Source organism: Ambystoma mexicanum, chromosome 4q, assembly GCF_040938575.1.
Source record: "Ambystoma mexicanum isolate Mex_15411 chromosome 4q, UKY_AmexF1_1, whole genome shotgun sequence".
NCBI lineage: Eukaryota > Metazoa > Chordata > Amphibia > Caudata > Ambystomatidae > Ambystoma > Ambystoma mexicanum.
Window position 1 is genome coordinate 338,383,020 of NC_090928.1, and position 16,384 is coordinate 338,399,403.

Genomic DNA, 16,384 nt, shown 5'->3' on the forward strand with positions numbered 1-16,384 from the left:
AGAAATGGTCAGGGCATCTGTCAATGTCAGGAGAGTGGTTCCTAGAAGAGTGCTGGGTGAGTTGAGTCTTCAAGACTTAGGTCCTGTTAGGCCTTCACCAGACCCTTCAAGCACTATGTCTCAAGATCAGGCTGTTTTAGCCAAGCCTAAGAGAAAGCCTAGGCCTAAGGGGAAAACCACTGCCAGTGGAATCAGAAAAACAGGCAGAGGAAAGGAGAATATTCCTCCTGCCTTACCTACAACTGATGTTGAGGTAGTTGGAAGTGTCCCCACTCCTAGTTTGGATGAGGGACCCCCGAAAACCTTGAATCATATGGGCCTCCTCAGCTGCCTAGTATACAGGTAAAGGAGAGTCCTAGGAGAACAAGAAGTATGGGCCAACAGAAAAGGAAACCATCATGGTTACGCCTATGGAGAAAGGCCTGCTTCCAATTAGAGGATTCTCTTCCAGTGAAGCAAATAATTCACCAGGACGGTGGGTTACTGCTAAGTAAGCTTACAGAGCCCACCAGAGCAAACCTTGAGACGTTGGAGGTTACTCATGTTGTGAGGCCCTTCCTCCTACAGTTGGTGTGTGACATTCCCCTTGTGATGCATCCTAGTGTCAGGATATCACCTGTGTTGTCTAACACACATTCCTGCTGGCCCATGATGGGGGTCCCAGAGGAAAACATATGTAGGGGTCTCACCCTCTGTCAGCAGGTTGACAGAAGTGAGACAGGAATTCAGTTACTCCAGAGTAAATTTTTAGGAGTAAACTCATTGTTACCAGAAACAAGGCCTAATTTTATTAGCCCTTTTACTCTGGAGACCTCAGGCAATAGTTTGCAATCAGGGATTAATGATCATAGTCCCATATGCCCTTATGCCAACCCGCAGGGAATGACTGCCAAGTCAGTCATTGACACCATGCTGAATGACAGCTACAGAGGAAGCTCCTCTGCTGTCATCAGTAGTGGCTAGACCCAGTGGAGGGATGGTGAAGTGGCCTGTCAAGTGTCGCTGAGCTGTCATCCACAGGATGGTCTGAGAGCGAGATCTGTCAGATCTCTCAGGGGTTTGATTGGAGCTCTCTGTGAGCCCCAGAGAAGGAGGTGGGACCTTCTCCTGTCAAATCTGTTCTACAAATCCCTGACTACCTGTCAGTGGTCTGGGCCTTGCCATGTTTCCCAGCTTGGCCAGGTAAACTATTCTCAAGGCTTTGGTGAACCTGGACAGGTTGCCATACAGTTTCCTGGGAATAGCATGGTGGATTTTATCTTGAGAGATAAAATAGGAGCCCTGCTTATGGCTATAGAGTGGGAGCCAGAGAAGTCTGTGTGTCTCCCTACCCTGTGTCAAAGCAGCCTTTCAATTGGCTTTAGTGAGGATGGCCTAGTGTCTCCTCACATGACCCCACATCAGCAAGGTGAGCTGGAGAGTTTGCTGAGGCAATCTCCCCTCTTGTTGTCACTGACACCCTGTATACCCGGATGGTGGGAACCAGACTGTATACTGGGAATAAGTGAACCCACCAAGATTGGGTGTTGTGGTGGTTCAAAACCAAGACAAAGTTCTGACAGTTGGTGTGAGATCCACCCTGTGTTGGAACAAAGAGTGTCTGAGGATTCTAGCTGTCAAGAGTTCAGTTCTGAGGAACTGGAGGGATATACATGTAAAGCCAGTTTTGGATTATGTATGGACACAAGAGCTCTGGGTTCTGTCCCCAAGAGAGAAGCACACTCTTCACTAAAGGGTAACACCTTAGTGGGTCAGCTCTGTATTGAAAAGTACAGAGGCTGTTATGATCTCTCTGCATGGTATGGCAACATATCCCTTTCAGTCTGTGCTGAGGAGGAGACGGCAGTTTCGGCCTTTTCAGAGCCATACTTCAGTGTAAGGTCTTCTGGATTGGTGGCTGCAACTGACACCTGTAAACTGAGCTTAGTCCCTGTTCTGAATGGAAAAATGGATATCAGCAATACATGTCTGGATGCCATGGCAGATTCAACACCCACTTGGAAGGAACTGGGTCTGACTCAAGAGACTGGGTGTCAGGACCTTCATCAGGTCAACTTGTTCAGAAAGACAGGCAAGTGCCAAAATGAACAGGAACCATTGGCCTTCCTCATGCATGAAGTTGGTGTATGTGGGGACAAGATGCAACCTCTTGTCAGTCAAGTACTTCATGTACAGAACTGGGCAGCCCCCATGACCCAAGCCCAAGTGAGGGCTTTCCTGTGCTTCACTGGGAAATATAGCAGTAAAGTGGCAGCCTATAGAAATATAGCTGTCCCTCTGACTGCCCTCACTACTCATAGGGGACCTAAAGAGTTCTTGTGGACTCCTGAGTGTGAGAAGGCCTTCAATGGCCTGAAAGAATCCCTAGGTCAGGCCCCTGGTATAAGGGCACCTGATTTAAAGGGACCTTTCATAGTGCAGACAGATGCCTATGACACTGGGTTAGTTGGAACACTTTCACAGCTTAATGACAAAAGTGAGGAACACCCTACATGTCTACTCAGCTACCAGTTTAGGAGTGGAGAACTCAGTTGGCTTCAGGTAGAAAAGAGTTGCTTTTCCATTGTATGGTGCCTTAGGAAGTTGAGTTACTACCTCCATGGGACTCCCTTCACTGTGTATGCTCCCCCTCAAACCTTGAAGTGGTTGAAAGATGTTAAGGGAGAGAATCCAAAGTGGCTCAGGTGGTTCATGAGTCTTCAGGCCTTGAACTTCACTATTGGGCCTAGGCTAGATCCCAAATGTAGCAATGTTGATGGCCTGTCCAACAGGGTTAACCGACTGGAACAGAGGACCCATCCAGGGGTGGATTAGTTCCCCCTGTCCCTTAGTCTGGGGGGGCATATGTTAGGAAAGATTCTCTTTACTACACCTTTCCTTCCATCTTTATGGAATCCCCAAACATTTTGCTTTTATTTTTCAATCTTACCTGTACTTTTTGCAGTACGTGAAGCATTAAGCTTCACTGTACTGGCCTTTGCTCACATGTTATGGGGAAACTGATATGTCCTTAAGGCTATCAGTACCGTGAAACAGTGTTTCCCTTAGTCTTGTGACTGTGTTGCTACTTGTGGTTACTTTTGTATCACATCTGGTAACTTTTTATCATTGCACACAGCAGCTTACGCTACAGTGCAAGGGGATTCATTTTTGTTTTGCCCTATACTAACACTCAATGGATTTTTTTGGTTATTCTAAGGTGCTTAAAAGATGGGCTGGTGGCAGCAGTGACTTTTACCCACTTTTTGGGGAATTTCTTTTTAGCTTAACCGCGTTTAGCGCGTTTGGCTACTTATTGTGGCTACTTGTCAAACATGGCTGTGCCACAAGGTTTTTTGCCCATTCCTTTTGGCATCTTGTTGTTTAGGCTTCTTCCTGGCCTCAGAGGCCAGAAAGATCCTTATAAGGAATTCCAGTGCCCGGGAAAGCAGCAGCTTTTGGCGGGTTACTGAAGGGCTTTGTGTGTTTGCAGGCAGGATGTGGGCTGGGTCAGTCTGACCCTAATACACATCCTGGTTTCTCTGTGTCTGAGTGGTATGCATGAGTGTTCCCGCCAGTGGTCCTGATTGGACCACTGTGGGGTGTGTGTGGGCTAGTTCTACCATTGGCTAGTGGGTTTCGACTCCTACCTGGCTTTTAGGATAAGAAGAGGGCCCCTGCATGCAATTCTCAGAGATCCTGCAAGAACCTGAAGGAGCCAAGAATCCGTCCAGCTGAGAAGAACCGCAAAGAAACCTGTAACCTGTCTGAAGGAGGCCTGGCAACCAACCTCTGCTGCAGTCCTGGTGGAGCCCTGTTTGTCTCTTGATCTCCAGTAGGCCTGCGAAGGTACTATGACCCCAGGAGTGGAGGGACCATGCACTCCCAAAGCCTACTCGGTGCCCAGCGTAAAAACCGCCTTCGGAGGTGCCCGGGAATCGACCTGTGGCTGACCAGCTTCATTTTTGGGCTACCGGGTTATCTTCGTTGCCGTTCCGAGTTTCTGCCTGAAACTTGGCACACCCTCAGCTGCCACTGCAACAAAACCCTCTGCGTCCTAACACCAAGGGGACCCGAGAAAGACCGGAAAGTCCGACTGAGTCCTGCTGCATCGCTGTGTGCAGCGTGCACAGTCCGAAACCTGCTTTTCTGACCCGCCTCCAGTCCCGAGAAGGGTGCTGCATTGTTTGTTTCTGACTTTCTTCATCAAGAGTCCTTGCACCAGCAAAAGATCCTAACCAGAGAATCACTCGAACCTGCAACCCGTGAAAATCAAGGACTGCGGAATTCGGCAGGGAAAGCAAGCCAGGACACCCTTCCTTTATTCGGGAAAGTCTTGGGACGATTCGGAGTGAAGGGAGTAAGTTACTGAGCTTTTAACATACCCCTACACTCCCATTGTAAGTCAATGGACTTATAATATTCTTTATCTAAAACCTATTGGCTTTGCCAATACTTGCCTTGGCAACACTTCTAACTGTTGGGGGGAATTTGGACACTGTCTATCTTTAACCCTGGCTCTAAGAATCCATCACTGGAGCCCAGAGACCCTATCTACATGTTCTCCTGCCTCCTGAGTGCTGTATCTTTGTATGCTGAACAATAGGGCACAAGGCCCCAGGCAATTTAGGGTTGGACAATATTAGTTAGGGGTTACCCCTCTGTGGACCTTTTTGTGTGTAATACTCACCTATTCATTCCCTTGCAGGAGTATTTTGATTTGTATTATACACTCGACCCTGTGATTGTATATATGTATTTTAGTTTGATGGTATTGGTTGGTAAGTCTACTTGCTTGTGTTCATTTTTCTTATAGTGTAGTTGGCCATAAGTAAATAACTATATTTTTATACATCCTGTCTAAGTGTAATTTGTGACTCCCATTGTGTGACCTCATTGTGGACCCTTTACACTCTCACCCCTCTGAAGATCTTAGCCTGTCACTGCTACCTTAAACTGGTTTGGCTACAGCTTCCCAGAGTTGTCCCTGTCACAATATAGGTTGGCCTTCTATACATCTGTCCACCAGGCCAGAGTATAGGAAATCAGTCTTAACAACAGCTTTTTTCAGAGCAACCACTACAAAGGACATCCCCTACCCATGTTGACATTTATTCCCCTACTCCCGCGCGCACACACCTGGAAAAGTCAGCGCAAATTGCACAGTTGCAGGGTTGAAGGTGTAATATACACCCCTTTTGCACACGGCCACCTTACATTTGGAACTGATGAGGACACAAGATTGCACAATAAGCTTTCTGGGTGTGGAGTGCACGTACAGACTGGCCATGGCTGCAACAATAACTCGCGCCACCACCGTGCACTGCGAAGACTAACACCCAGGTCATGAAAGATGACATCATTGATGACATCAAATATTAAATGAATATTAATAAAAAGTCCCTACAAGGGATTGAGTTTATTATGTTGGAAACAAGATGTTAGGGGTGATTGGGAGAACTATCATTAACTGCTTAATGAATTAAAGAATATTCTCTTGTAAACAAATCATTATATTCTAGTTTTGTTGTTAGTAGAGGAACATAATCATACATACATACAGGCAATGGTTGCAGGGTTCACTATATATGTGAAATATGTTAAATGTGGTAATTTCAGATAGTAAAATAATGAATGCTACCTTATGAGTGTTTTGAGTAATGTTAGACATGGAATAAATACGTAGCAATTAAAAACGTACCACACACTTGTGTTAGTAGAAACAATGCATGTAAAAATGCACAATGCATACAAATTAGAGGCAACTACAGGGAAACTAAAGTAAGGAAGAAATAAACAAGAGCACCAAAAAATGACAATAACATTATAATTAATCATCATGTACACAAATTAAGTGTGTGTTTGGGGTGTTTGAGGTGTGCTTTTTGCCCCATGTATGTGCGCTATGAGCTCAGATTAAAATGAAGAAAAGTATTTTAAAAACGAATAAAAAGTTGAATGTAGATATACAGCACCTTTTACATTTTGGAAATTCTCATAGTCAGTCAAAACAAAAAAACTAGCCTAATCATGTCAGTTAACAAAAACAAGTGGCCCAAATATGTGATGTCATCAGTGATGTCAACATTTGTGATGTCATCTTTCATGTCCTGGGTGTTAGTCATAGCAGTCCACAGTGATGGCGCGAACTATGGTTGCTTAGCTTACCATAAATGCCGAATTTCTGGGGGGGTTCGGCTTTACTTGTAACCATAGCGTCCCTTTTACAAAGTTTTTTCAGTTAATTACACAGCCACGGTAGTGGCTGTGTAGTTATGGTTAAGTTTCTGTTTCCATAGGAAGAGCACGTTTTGGGTGGCTTATAACTTCGCTCTTCCTGGACGAATCCTCACCAAACTTTGCAAAAAAATGTATATGGCCCACTCTGAATTTTTTTGCAGAGATTATTGATGTTTGGTGCAGGGGGGGCAAAGTTATAGGGGGGTCTCAAAACTTCTTTTTTTCCCATAGACTGAATGGGTGAAAAACTTTGCGCACGCCCTACAGCTCAAACCGCTGGACAGATTTTCACCAAATTTGCGGCAGGAGCAGGAGCTTGGTCTCGAAAGCGCGCTTTTGTAAATTTGGTGAAAATCCGTCCAGTAGTTTTCTTTAAAACTATCAAAAAGTAGGTCTAAAAAAAATTGTGATATCTATGTCTGCTCCGCGGAAACACTTCCCTGTTCGCTCTACGGGCAGGACACCGATTGGCTAATTGGCTCGCGTCATGTCCGCAGACAAGCAACGTATCCACCGATTGGCTGGAGTGAGGCATGATGCGCATCAGATTGTTCCAATGCACCCGCCATCTTGGATCCGCCGACAGCGCGGCGGCGAACAGAGGCGAAATGCAGTTTTGGGGAGTGTTTTGGTGCGCAAGAATGCTTGGGGAGGTTTGGGGAGTAAGAGATGGGTGAAATAATGTATATGTTTAGGTGGCAGGTGCTACTGATGTATTCGCCTTGCCCGTTCTGTCCGGGAAGTTCGTAATTAGTGAAAATGAGAGGTGTCCTAAGGATAGTATTCCTTTCCATTCTGTGCGCATGCAAATTCAAACTGTTCTAAGGACACGCGTGATGTCAGCGGACTTTAAAATTGAGTATATGCCACAGTTAAAATGTTTGCTTCTATGGGTGTGATACTGAGTTATAAGCCACCATGGGTGTGATGTGCTGCGGTGGTTGTGGCCAGGGCCTAGAGTATTGGGTGCATGGCCGCAGGCCGTAGGCCATACACCAAAGACTCTAGGCCCTGGCCACAACCACCGCAGCATATCACACCCATAGATCACACCCATAGAATCGAATATCTATCAAATGTTTGAAATCTACAGTTTCTTTACTGTTTGATTTGTATAGTTTGTATGTTAAGTTTATGGCTACGTTATGTCATTAAGATTGTAGAGTTTGGTAACAAGCACTGTAGTATAACATATCCATGGAAGTAAACATTTTGTATTGTGGTGTATGGTTAGATGTTTGCTTCAATGGTTCTGTTAAGCAGCAGTATTTATGCTTTCTATTGGAATATACTTACTGTTTGATTTGTTGCGATTGGATATATTTTTTTCATGAGTTTGGTAACTGCAGTAAATATTCTTTTTCAATTTCTGTGCATTTTTCGTTATAATTTAGTGGTATTCATTTATCTGTTTGGTTGTTAAACAATCTTGGGCCAGTTAGATACCTGTTGGCGTATTCTAACAGTTTATAGTTTTTTAATTGAATTTTTGATAATGTTTAAGTAAAGATTAGTTATAAAATTTTGGTTTTAAGAAGATTAAATAAGCGTTTGTAAGATTTGCTGGTAATTTCTGCTTTAGAGTAATGGTACTATCATTACAATCGAACCATCCACATTTCTTTTTTATATATTCATTGTAGTGACCTGCATTGGTTGTGCCTCCTGCGTGGTAGATTATACCTATTGTTGTGAAGGTTTTCTTATCAAGTGATACTTGACCTTGTGTGAATCCAGTCAGCTTGCAGTTTTTTTTGGTACCATCTGCATTGTAACGTAGAAGCATTCGTATTACGTAGTTACTATGTGTTTGTATTAGTAAGGTAGAGCGATTATCTGAATTGCAGGTAGTACATAATCTACCATGGTTTGCATTTTGTAGAAGTTGCTGAAATGGAACGGATTCACAATTAGGTATGGATACATACACTAAGCGCTCATTGGGGATTTGTTCCTGTGTCACATTGTTGCAGAGAGTGCATGTATGTTTCCACATGTATGAAATGTGGAAGACTTCATTTATAGATATGTTTTTGTTTTCCAGTACTTGTAGTAAGTACATTAGAAATTCTTGTGGATCTTCTTGTGAGTTTATATTGAATTTCACCATTCCAGCACAGTAGTCCAATTCTTGTCTTTTCCATGAACACTATACCTGTTGTCAGGATTGTTTGTTGCGTTTGTATGAAGGACTAACATTTGCAAACACAATTGGTTTGTACTGTGTAAGTAAATGTTTTCAACAATTGGTGGCAATTGAAATAGAATATTCATTGCTACATTTGCATAGCAACTTAAACCAGTAATATTTGAAAATTTGAATGGACCAGATAGTTCTGTGTCCAAGTCATTTTTTCGGAGTGCGTGTTGCTTCTTTGAATAAGTACCTGAGTTACTTTAGGTAATAGGTTCTTCTTTGGTTGTGGTAATTGATGAAGTATTAGCTTCTTTTACTCTCTTTGGAGGATTTGCAGTGAGATCCTGTAGCATTTCTGTTTGAATTACTTTTCGTTTACAATGTTTTCCTTTCTGTGGAACAGGATATGTTTTTAGATGGGGGGTGTATAGTGAACGTAGTCTATTGTATTCTAAAATGCAAGGAATATCAGTGTTTACTTTACTTGCATCAAAGTTGATTAGAAATAGACCCTCAAGTTTACGTAAGCGTGATAGTGCTACGTAGCTCATGCCTTCTTTAAAGACTGTGTTACCAATATCTATCAATGCTTTGTCTAGGGTAAGACCTTGGGATTTATGAATGGTTACTGCATATGCTAGAGTTAGAGAAAAGTGTTCTCTGCGTACATACATGTCTTTGAAGAGTAGGAATCGAGCTGTTGAGCGCCCTATCCTTTTTACTTCTGAAAGTTTGTCAAAGAGAATATTGACAAACTGAATGTTGTTGTCACGTGGGTATGTTTGAAAGCCAACAACTGTACCCAGTGCTCCATTAACTAGTCCTTGCTCCACGTCAAGGTTACGTTTAAGCAGTACTCTACAGTTTAAGGATAATTTTAATATTTTCTCCAAACCAGCTGTGTTGGAGATAGAATTTTCTAAGGTATTTAGTCTTGTTGTGGCTTGGTGACACATGGGTAGTGTCATACAATGTACGTCCAGTTTGTCTTTGAAGCAAATTTCAATTATTGGTTGCATTCTTTTTTCAACATTGTTTCATTGAATTTGGAACAGCTTGCAAGAGTTGGCCTTAAAGACATACAATTGACATTTTTGTGCGCTAATTGTTCCATAACATCAGTAGCACATGAGTTATCGCCATAAAGTGCATGGATATGCCGGGTTTTTAATATTGCTTGTGCTTCTTGAGATAGTACACCAACTCTAATACTTTTAAAAATGTTGGCGTAAGTGAGGTCTGCAGATTGGCGCATGTTTTCTGTTAATTCTCTGTATTGGAAATGTTGCCAATGGTTGGCATTTCCTATGCTGCCAACAGTTTTACGGCAGAGTTTGTGTCCTAAGGTTTTAAAAATAGGTTCACCTTTCACTGGTGTCAATTGAAGAAGATCTCCGAAAACAATAATGTGTTTTCCTCCAAAGAGCTCTTCGTAGTTTGGTTTAAGTACTTCTTGCAATCTGAGGTGAATCAAAGCTAACATTAGATTGGAGACCATGCTCACTTCATCTATTAGTAGCATTTTCATTTGTTTTAACACTCTGCGTAGTTCCATTGCAGCTATCGTAGAAAGTTTGTAATAGTCTAATTTGTTTTGGTGTTCTACTTGAAGGAGTATTAATCGGTGTAAAGTGACACCGCCTATGTTGTAGGCAGCTAAACCTGTGGGGGCAGTTAAAACAGCTGACAGTTTGTTTTTTGTCAATTGTTGAAGGAACTTGTTGATGATTTTGATTAAGAATGTTTTGCCTGAACCAGCTTCACCACTGACGTATAGTAGTATAGGTTTGTAATTTTGGCAGGTACATTCTTTATTTTCGTATTGTAAACCATGTGCAATTTCTTTTGTTACTTGTTCAAAAATGGTGAGCTGGTCTTTGTTCAGTTTTGATTGCAGTACAGTTAAGTCTTCTGTATCTTCTTCATAGTGTCACATGGTGTTTTCTCCTTCTGTCATAGCTAATTCTGCCTCATTTACTATTAGTGGCTGTCCCAGTGGTTCTTGGCTTCCCCTTACAGAAGGTTGACTACTGTTGGAAGTGTCCTTATCTAGTTGGGCCTGGAGTTCTTCTTCGAGTTGCTGTTCATTGTGCAACATTGTTTTGTACTGCATAAATTTTACATTTGTGATAGTGCTTTCATTTGTTTTGAAAGCGTCTTCAGAGGAGTCATAGTTATCTAGTATCTCATCTTCTTTTCTCCATGGTTTAAAAAGTTGTAGCAAAGACATGTAATATAGTTCTTTCTGTTGAGGAGTTATTAATGACAATTTGATATGATTAATTAAGCTTCGTTTGGTAAGTTTCACTAAGCTGCCTTCACAATTTGTCACTCTATATCTACGTTTTTTTCATCAGGTTTTATATTATTTTTGTATGCAAGGTTTTGGGCTATGTGGTATAGACACATGGTTTCCCAAGTGGTGCTCCTGTTCGGGTAGTATGTGTCTAGTAAATTGTTTTTCAAAATGTCTTGGCTGTTGGGATCATGTTTGGCTATTGTTTCTATGTCCTCATATGATTTGAGAACTATTTTTCTAGATTTAGCAGGACCAAGACTTAGCCATACCTTATTTTCAGATTTTCCATACAAAGCAGTACCGGTTAAACGATGTGCAGCTTCATAGGAGCTATGAGAGAGCATTTTTCTCTATGAGAGAGCATTTTTATGCCTAAGCTGTACAATTTCTGGGATAATGTTTTGTCTGATGTCAGGTCATTCCAGAGGTCTGAAGCTCTGTTTTATCTGCTTTTGTTAAGTAGGCTGTAACATATCATGCAAATGCAGTGGAATTGTCTGCAATGTACTGCACATCTATGTTTGCATTCCATAAAACGGCAATGATTGCATTGTAATCATTTATATATTTTGATTCTTCTGTTCTTTTTATGTAATACGTGTTCTTAGGTGATTTACCTTTAACACTATGTCTAACTGAAGAAATTAAGTTGTTCACTTCACCTGTTTCTGTAACAGGTCTAGGGAAACCAAAGCGACATTTGGTGTAGTATTTCCCTTTGTTTTTGTATTTGCAAGGACAATATTTGCCACATTTGTGTCTTTGAAATTGTACAATTTGTGCATGAAGGTCACTATGTCTCGTTTGTGAAGGGATTTCACAAGTGACATATTTTTGGATGAACTGCAAAACAGTGGCATCACTGTCCTGACCAAATTTAGGAGCATCTTTAATCCATAAAAGCATGTGGATATGTCATGCTCTTCTGGCTTGGTATTCTTTTCTCCAAAGGGGAGGAACAGTTTTATTACAAATAAAGTGTAGCATAGCAATGAAACAATGGTGGAAATATCTTGAAACATTAACAGGATCTAGAGAGCATAGTTCTCCAGGTGTTAGTATATCTATGTTTGTTTTGTTTTTGTTTGATATGCGTAGGAAATCATGTAAATCTTCCCATGCATATTCTGCACAACTTAATGTAACACACCAAGTGGGTGGGCCAAGGTTTCTGATCATACAACATACATCTCTGTGACATTGAAACCTGTACTCCTTTGTACCACGCATGTTTGCAAGCAGATTTGTAATGCTTGATTGTAAAACCTCATCTTTTTCTTGCACTTTTTGTATTAATTGTGTAGCTGACATATTTTGAAAGTGGGTTCCTGATTTCAAAATGTGTGCAACTCCGTAACATAGAGTTGCTAGTTCACTTTCAAAGAGTAGGTGGAATATGTATTCCACATTTTGTCTAAATCTGGGATCTTCAGAATACATTCGTAATGAGCGGTATTCTGATGCTGTTATCTGAGTGGGTCTATCATCGTACCTTCCTCCTTTGCCAGTATGAAATAGTAGAGGAAAAGCACGTGCTTCTATAATTTTTTCCCATATGCTCATTGGTGATCCTTTGGTTTGTCGCATTTGGTACATTTCTAGTGCATCATTTATGGTGTCATTAGAGTGTAATGGATGAATTGTATAATGGTATAAAATATTGGATACTGTAGCAGTATCTAGAAGTTCAAATTGACCAGTTTCTGATGACTCTTGAATTATTTCAGTTGTTTCCCTTAAGTTTTCTTCAATATTTCTTTCTTTGTAGCATTCATTATTATCTTTTAGATATTGCAAGGCTCGTCTAACTTTATGTAAGTCCACGAGTTGTCAATTTTCTTTGTCTTTTGTTGGTACACCATTTACTAAGACAATTAAAGAATGTTTTATTGGACGTTGCACTCCTAGAGTGTGCACATTTTCTGTCAGATCTAATGGTAAATAAACTACTTTGCCACAAATGCCTTTCACCAATTCAGAGGGAGCTAATTTTGCTGTTTTTGGTTGAAGGCGCATTATTGCTTGAAATGGGTGCACTGTTGAATTATGATGCTCTCATATAAATTGAGTTGTTGCAGGGGTTTTGGTAGTGGGACCAATTCCAAGTTATTTGTGATAACACGTGAAGGAGTTTGGTTGTTGTCAAGTTTTGTAGTGCAGTAACTGCAAAGTATTAAGGGGTCAGTTATTTCGTATTTGTTTTCTGCTAAAAGGTAGAGAGCTAATTCAAACCATTTGGAATCTTCATTGTCTTCTATTTTGTATGTTACGTCTATAGTTTTTGTGTTACTTTTGTAAAAAGTTCTGCGGCAACACACACACACACATTGTTTGGTACTTCAGCGGATGTACTTTTAAATTTGAGTATTTCTTTTTTGTATGTGTGTAGTAGAAGGTTGCCATGTGCAGAATTGTTGCTAGTCTGTTGTAAACCTATTGCATTTTGTAAGTGGCTTTCACTTCCAAAATATTTTCTCTGGATACGGTCGATTTCTTCTTGTAGGTCTTTGGGTGTACCATGTAGAAGAGTGTTAGTTAAATTGGCTAGTTCTAAAGCAGGACTTTTAGCACAGTACAGTTTATAGACTAGATTTCCTATAGTTGAATGATGTGTTGATATAATTTTGATATCATGGAAGGTGCTTTTGCAAATAGGTCCTGAAATGCAGGCTAATGAATGTCCTTGTAGTCCTGTGTATTTGCGCACTGGACAGGTATCCATATTTTGCAGCACTTTCATTTTGATTTTGTCTCTACCTTTCACATATTGATTGAGGAATTGGCGTAAAGACTTGAAAGATTTTTTGGGAATGTTACACATTGACATGCATGGCCATTTGTATACTGGATGTTCTGGTTCAGTCGAATGGAGAGGTAATTCTGAGTTTTCTGGGGATATTTTGTAAGCAGTGTTTCTTGTTCCATTATGATATTCATTTTTTCATAACCTCGTCCACTGCTATGGATGGCAATTGTGTTTATTTGGTTTTGTTTGTATGCTTCTTCATAAAAATATGGTTCTGTGCGCGTGGTGTGACTACATTGACCTCCACAGATATTTAAGAAGTTATTTTTGTTGACATTCCGTTTATTGAGAAGTTTCCTTTGTAGTTTAGTAGTTAGTTTTGTTAGTGGTTTCATCCTGTTTAAAACTAAAATAAATACCTTCCTTTTGAGAAGGATTGCACTGTCTTCGAGAGCTTCTAGGATTAATTTTCTACGGTAGGTTTTAAGGGTTGTGCATGATTTCTCTCCTCTTTTTATAAGATTCTGAAGGACTCTGTGGCGGAACATTATTGCTAAAATACTTTCTTTGGTATGGTTACTTGCTAGTATATCAAGATTTATAGCAGCAGTTTTAACAGCAGTGGTAGCCAAATTCTTGTTATGCACTTTTTGTTTCGTTTTACATTTTGATAGAGGAGGCAAAGTTTCTGTACTAGAAGCTTATTTTGTTTCGCTAAATGACTGCATTAGCTGTTTTGTTTGAACGTTTTGTACAAACTCTGGTAGAGATGGATGCTTATTTTGGACCCTTTCATTTGCATTTGCGTTGCTTTCTATGGACTTGCTTTCTGGTAGGCATTCTTTGGGGTCTGTTAAAAAAAAAGAAGGTATGGGTTGGTCCGTTTTGCAATATATGTGTGCTGTGTCCATGAGTGTCTGAGTATGATGGGAACGATGTATGTGGTGGTGTGTGATTGTGCATTGGGCAGTTACAATGAGTTGGGAAGGCTATTCTTCTATTTGTGTGTTACTAAACTGCAGTTCAGATGAAAGTAGAAAGTGAGCTAGTTGTGAGGAGAAGCATTAATAGTAAACGTAATGGTTTAAAATTAAAACAGTTCTTTGTTTTATAGTACTAACATTCTAAGGGTTGAGTATGTTATTTGTGTTCCCAGAAAATGGGGATTTGTATGCCATTCTGCCTGCTAATATCTGTTTAATAAATGGGGATTTAAGGGCAGAATGGTTCAGAAATCAGAGTTTTTTTTAGTGCGCAAATTACATGAATGAACCACACAGTGTCTTTGAGGAACAGTAAGAATATGTACTTACTCTTTTTTTGTGGAATGAGCAAGTTTCTTCGGATATGTTGTTTGTAGTTTAGATGCTGCTGATTTTCAGGAGAGTGGTCTTCACTGTAATTGTAAAAGAAAGAAGTTAGTAAGTTTGTGTGTTTATAGCACTGATGTTAATGTAGACGTTGATTTTTATGTTTTTGTGGTAGTATTATTGTTTGATATCTGAACATAGTGTATGCATGCATTTCATTTGACTATGTGCAGCCTTTATATTTTATTTACAATATGTTAGTTCAACATGCTTTGCAAATGAGTAGAATTTTAAGTGCATGAAATTCACTTGGTTTTTTAAAGCTGTGTTGTAGATAGCAGACAGGTTTGGAAGTATAGTTGATTATAGTAGATAGGAAAAATGTCAATAAGTTCATTTTATAGGTAGACATGCCAACAATCGGGAGAACCTAAGAGGGAGATTTCACCACAGCAATCAGGAACATTTATTTTTCTCATAGGATTGCATTGGGATTAGCATTAATTTAGGTTGGAGACAGTAACATTTTTTGCAATTTTTCAATGAAAAATCGGGAGTCTTGCGCGTAAATCGGGAGGTTTGGCATGTATGTATAGGTTATGCGGGAGACAGTAAAAAAATAGTGTGATTTTTCAATGAAAAATCAGGAGTCTCGCGCTTAAATCGGGAGCGTTGGCATGTATGTATAGGGTATGCAGATTTAGTGGCATTACTCTGTTTATATGGATTCATAAGAGTTGTACATGTACTCTGAATAAAATATGCATACCTGTAGTTTGTAATCATGTACGTGGATATGCATGGAGCTGTAAGTAGAAATCTTCGAGACTTGTAGAGTAGTTTTTGTAGTAGGTGCTTTCCAAAGATATGAGACTTGTACTCAGAGTGATCAACAGTACATTTGAAGTGAGGAACTCTGATGATGGAGTTAGATGTAGAGGTCTTGGATGTGATTGGTGGATGGTTGTGTGACTGCTTAGCTGTATCCAATGAGGGAATGGAACCGATAGTGATGTGGAAAGCGTAGAAGTGCTGGGTAAGAGTTACGTGCCGCGCGGACACCGCGGCTGTCCGCGGATAGGGCGTGCCACATCCGGGGTTTTCCAGCAAATCCAGTATGTAAAGGGGACTGTAGGAATCAGCCAATCAGATATTGACATTGTGGATTTGTGTAGAAAGAGAGTGTGTGTAGTGAAGATGGCAGCGGTGGAGAAAGTGAGGGTGTTGGTGCTCGGAGATATGTTTGTCCATGGTTTACAGCAGTATTCTCAATGCAGGCATGTGGCAAACAATTTCGATGTTAAAGGAGTGGAGGTGGTGTGGCACGCTGTGCCTGATTGCAATGTAGAGGCAATTCTCCAAGTTTGTGAAGATATGCGTAGGATGAACAGTCCCCATCTGGCATTTTTGCACTATGGTGCTTTCCATTTGGGGTACGTGGGTGCCCCTACTTTGTTGGCAGATTTGGAACAGTTGGTTCAAGCAGTAATGAACATCCTTCCAAATGCGAAAGTACATTTTTCGGGATTACTACCTAGGGCAATATGGGACAATAGTTCTGTTTTTTGTCCTCAGCAAAACATTGCTAGGTGTGCAATCAATCGAGGCATGCATGCTTTCATGATTAGAGCTGGTATGTTTTTCCGTAATAATGAGAATATTGATTCAAGAAA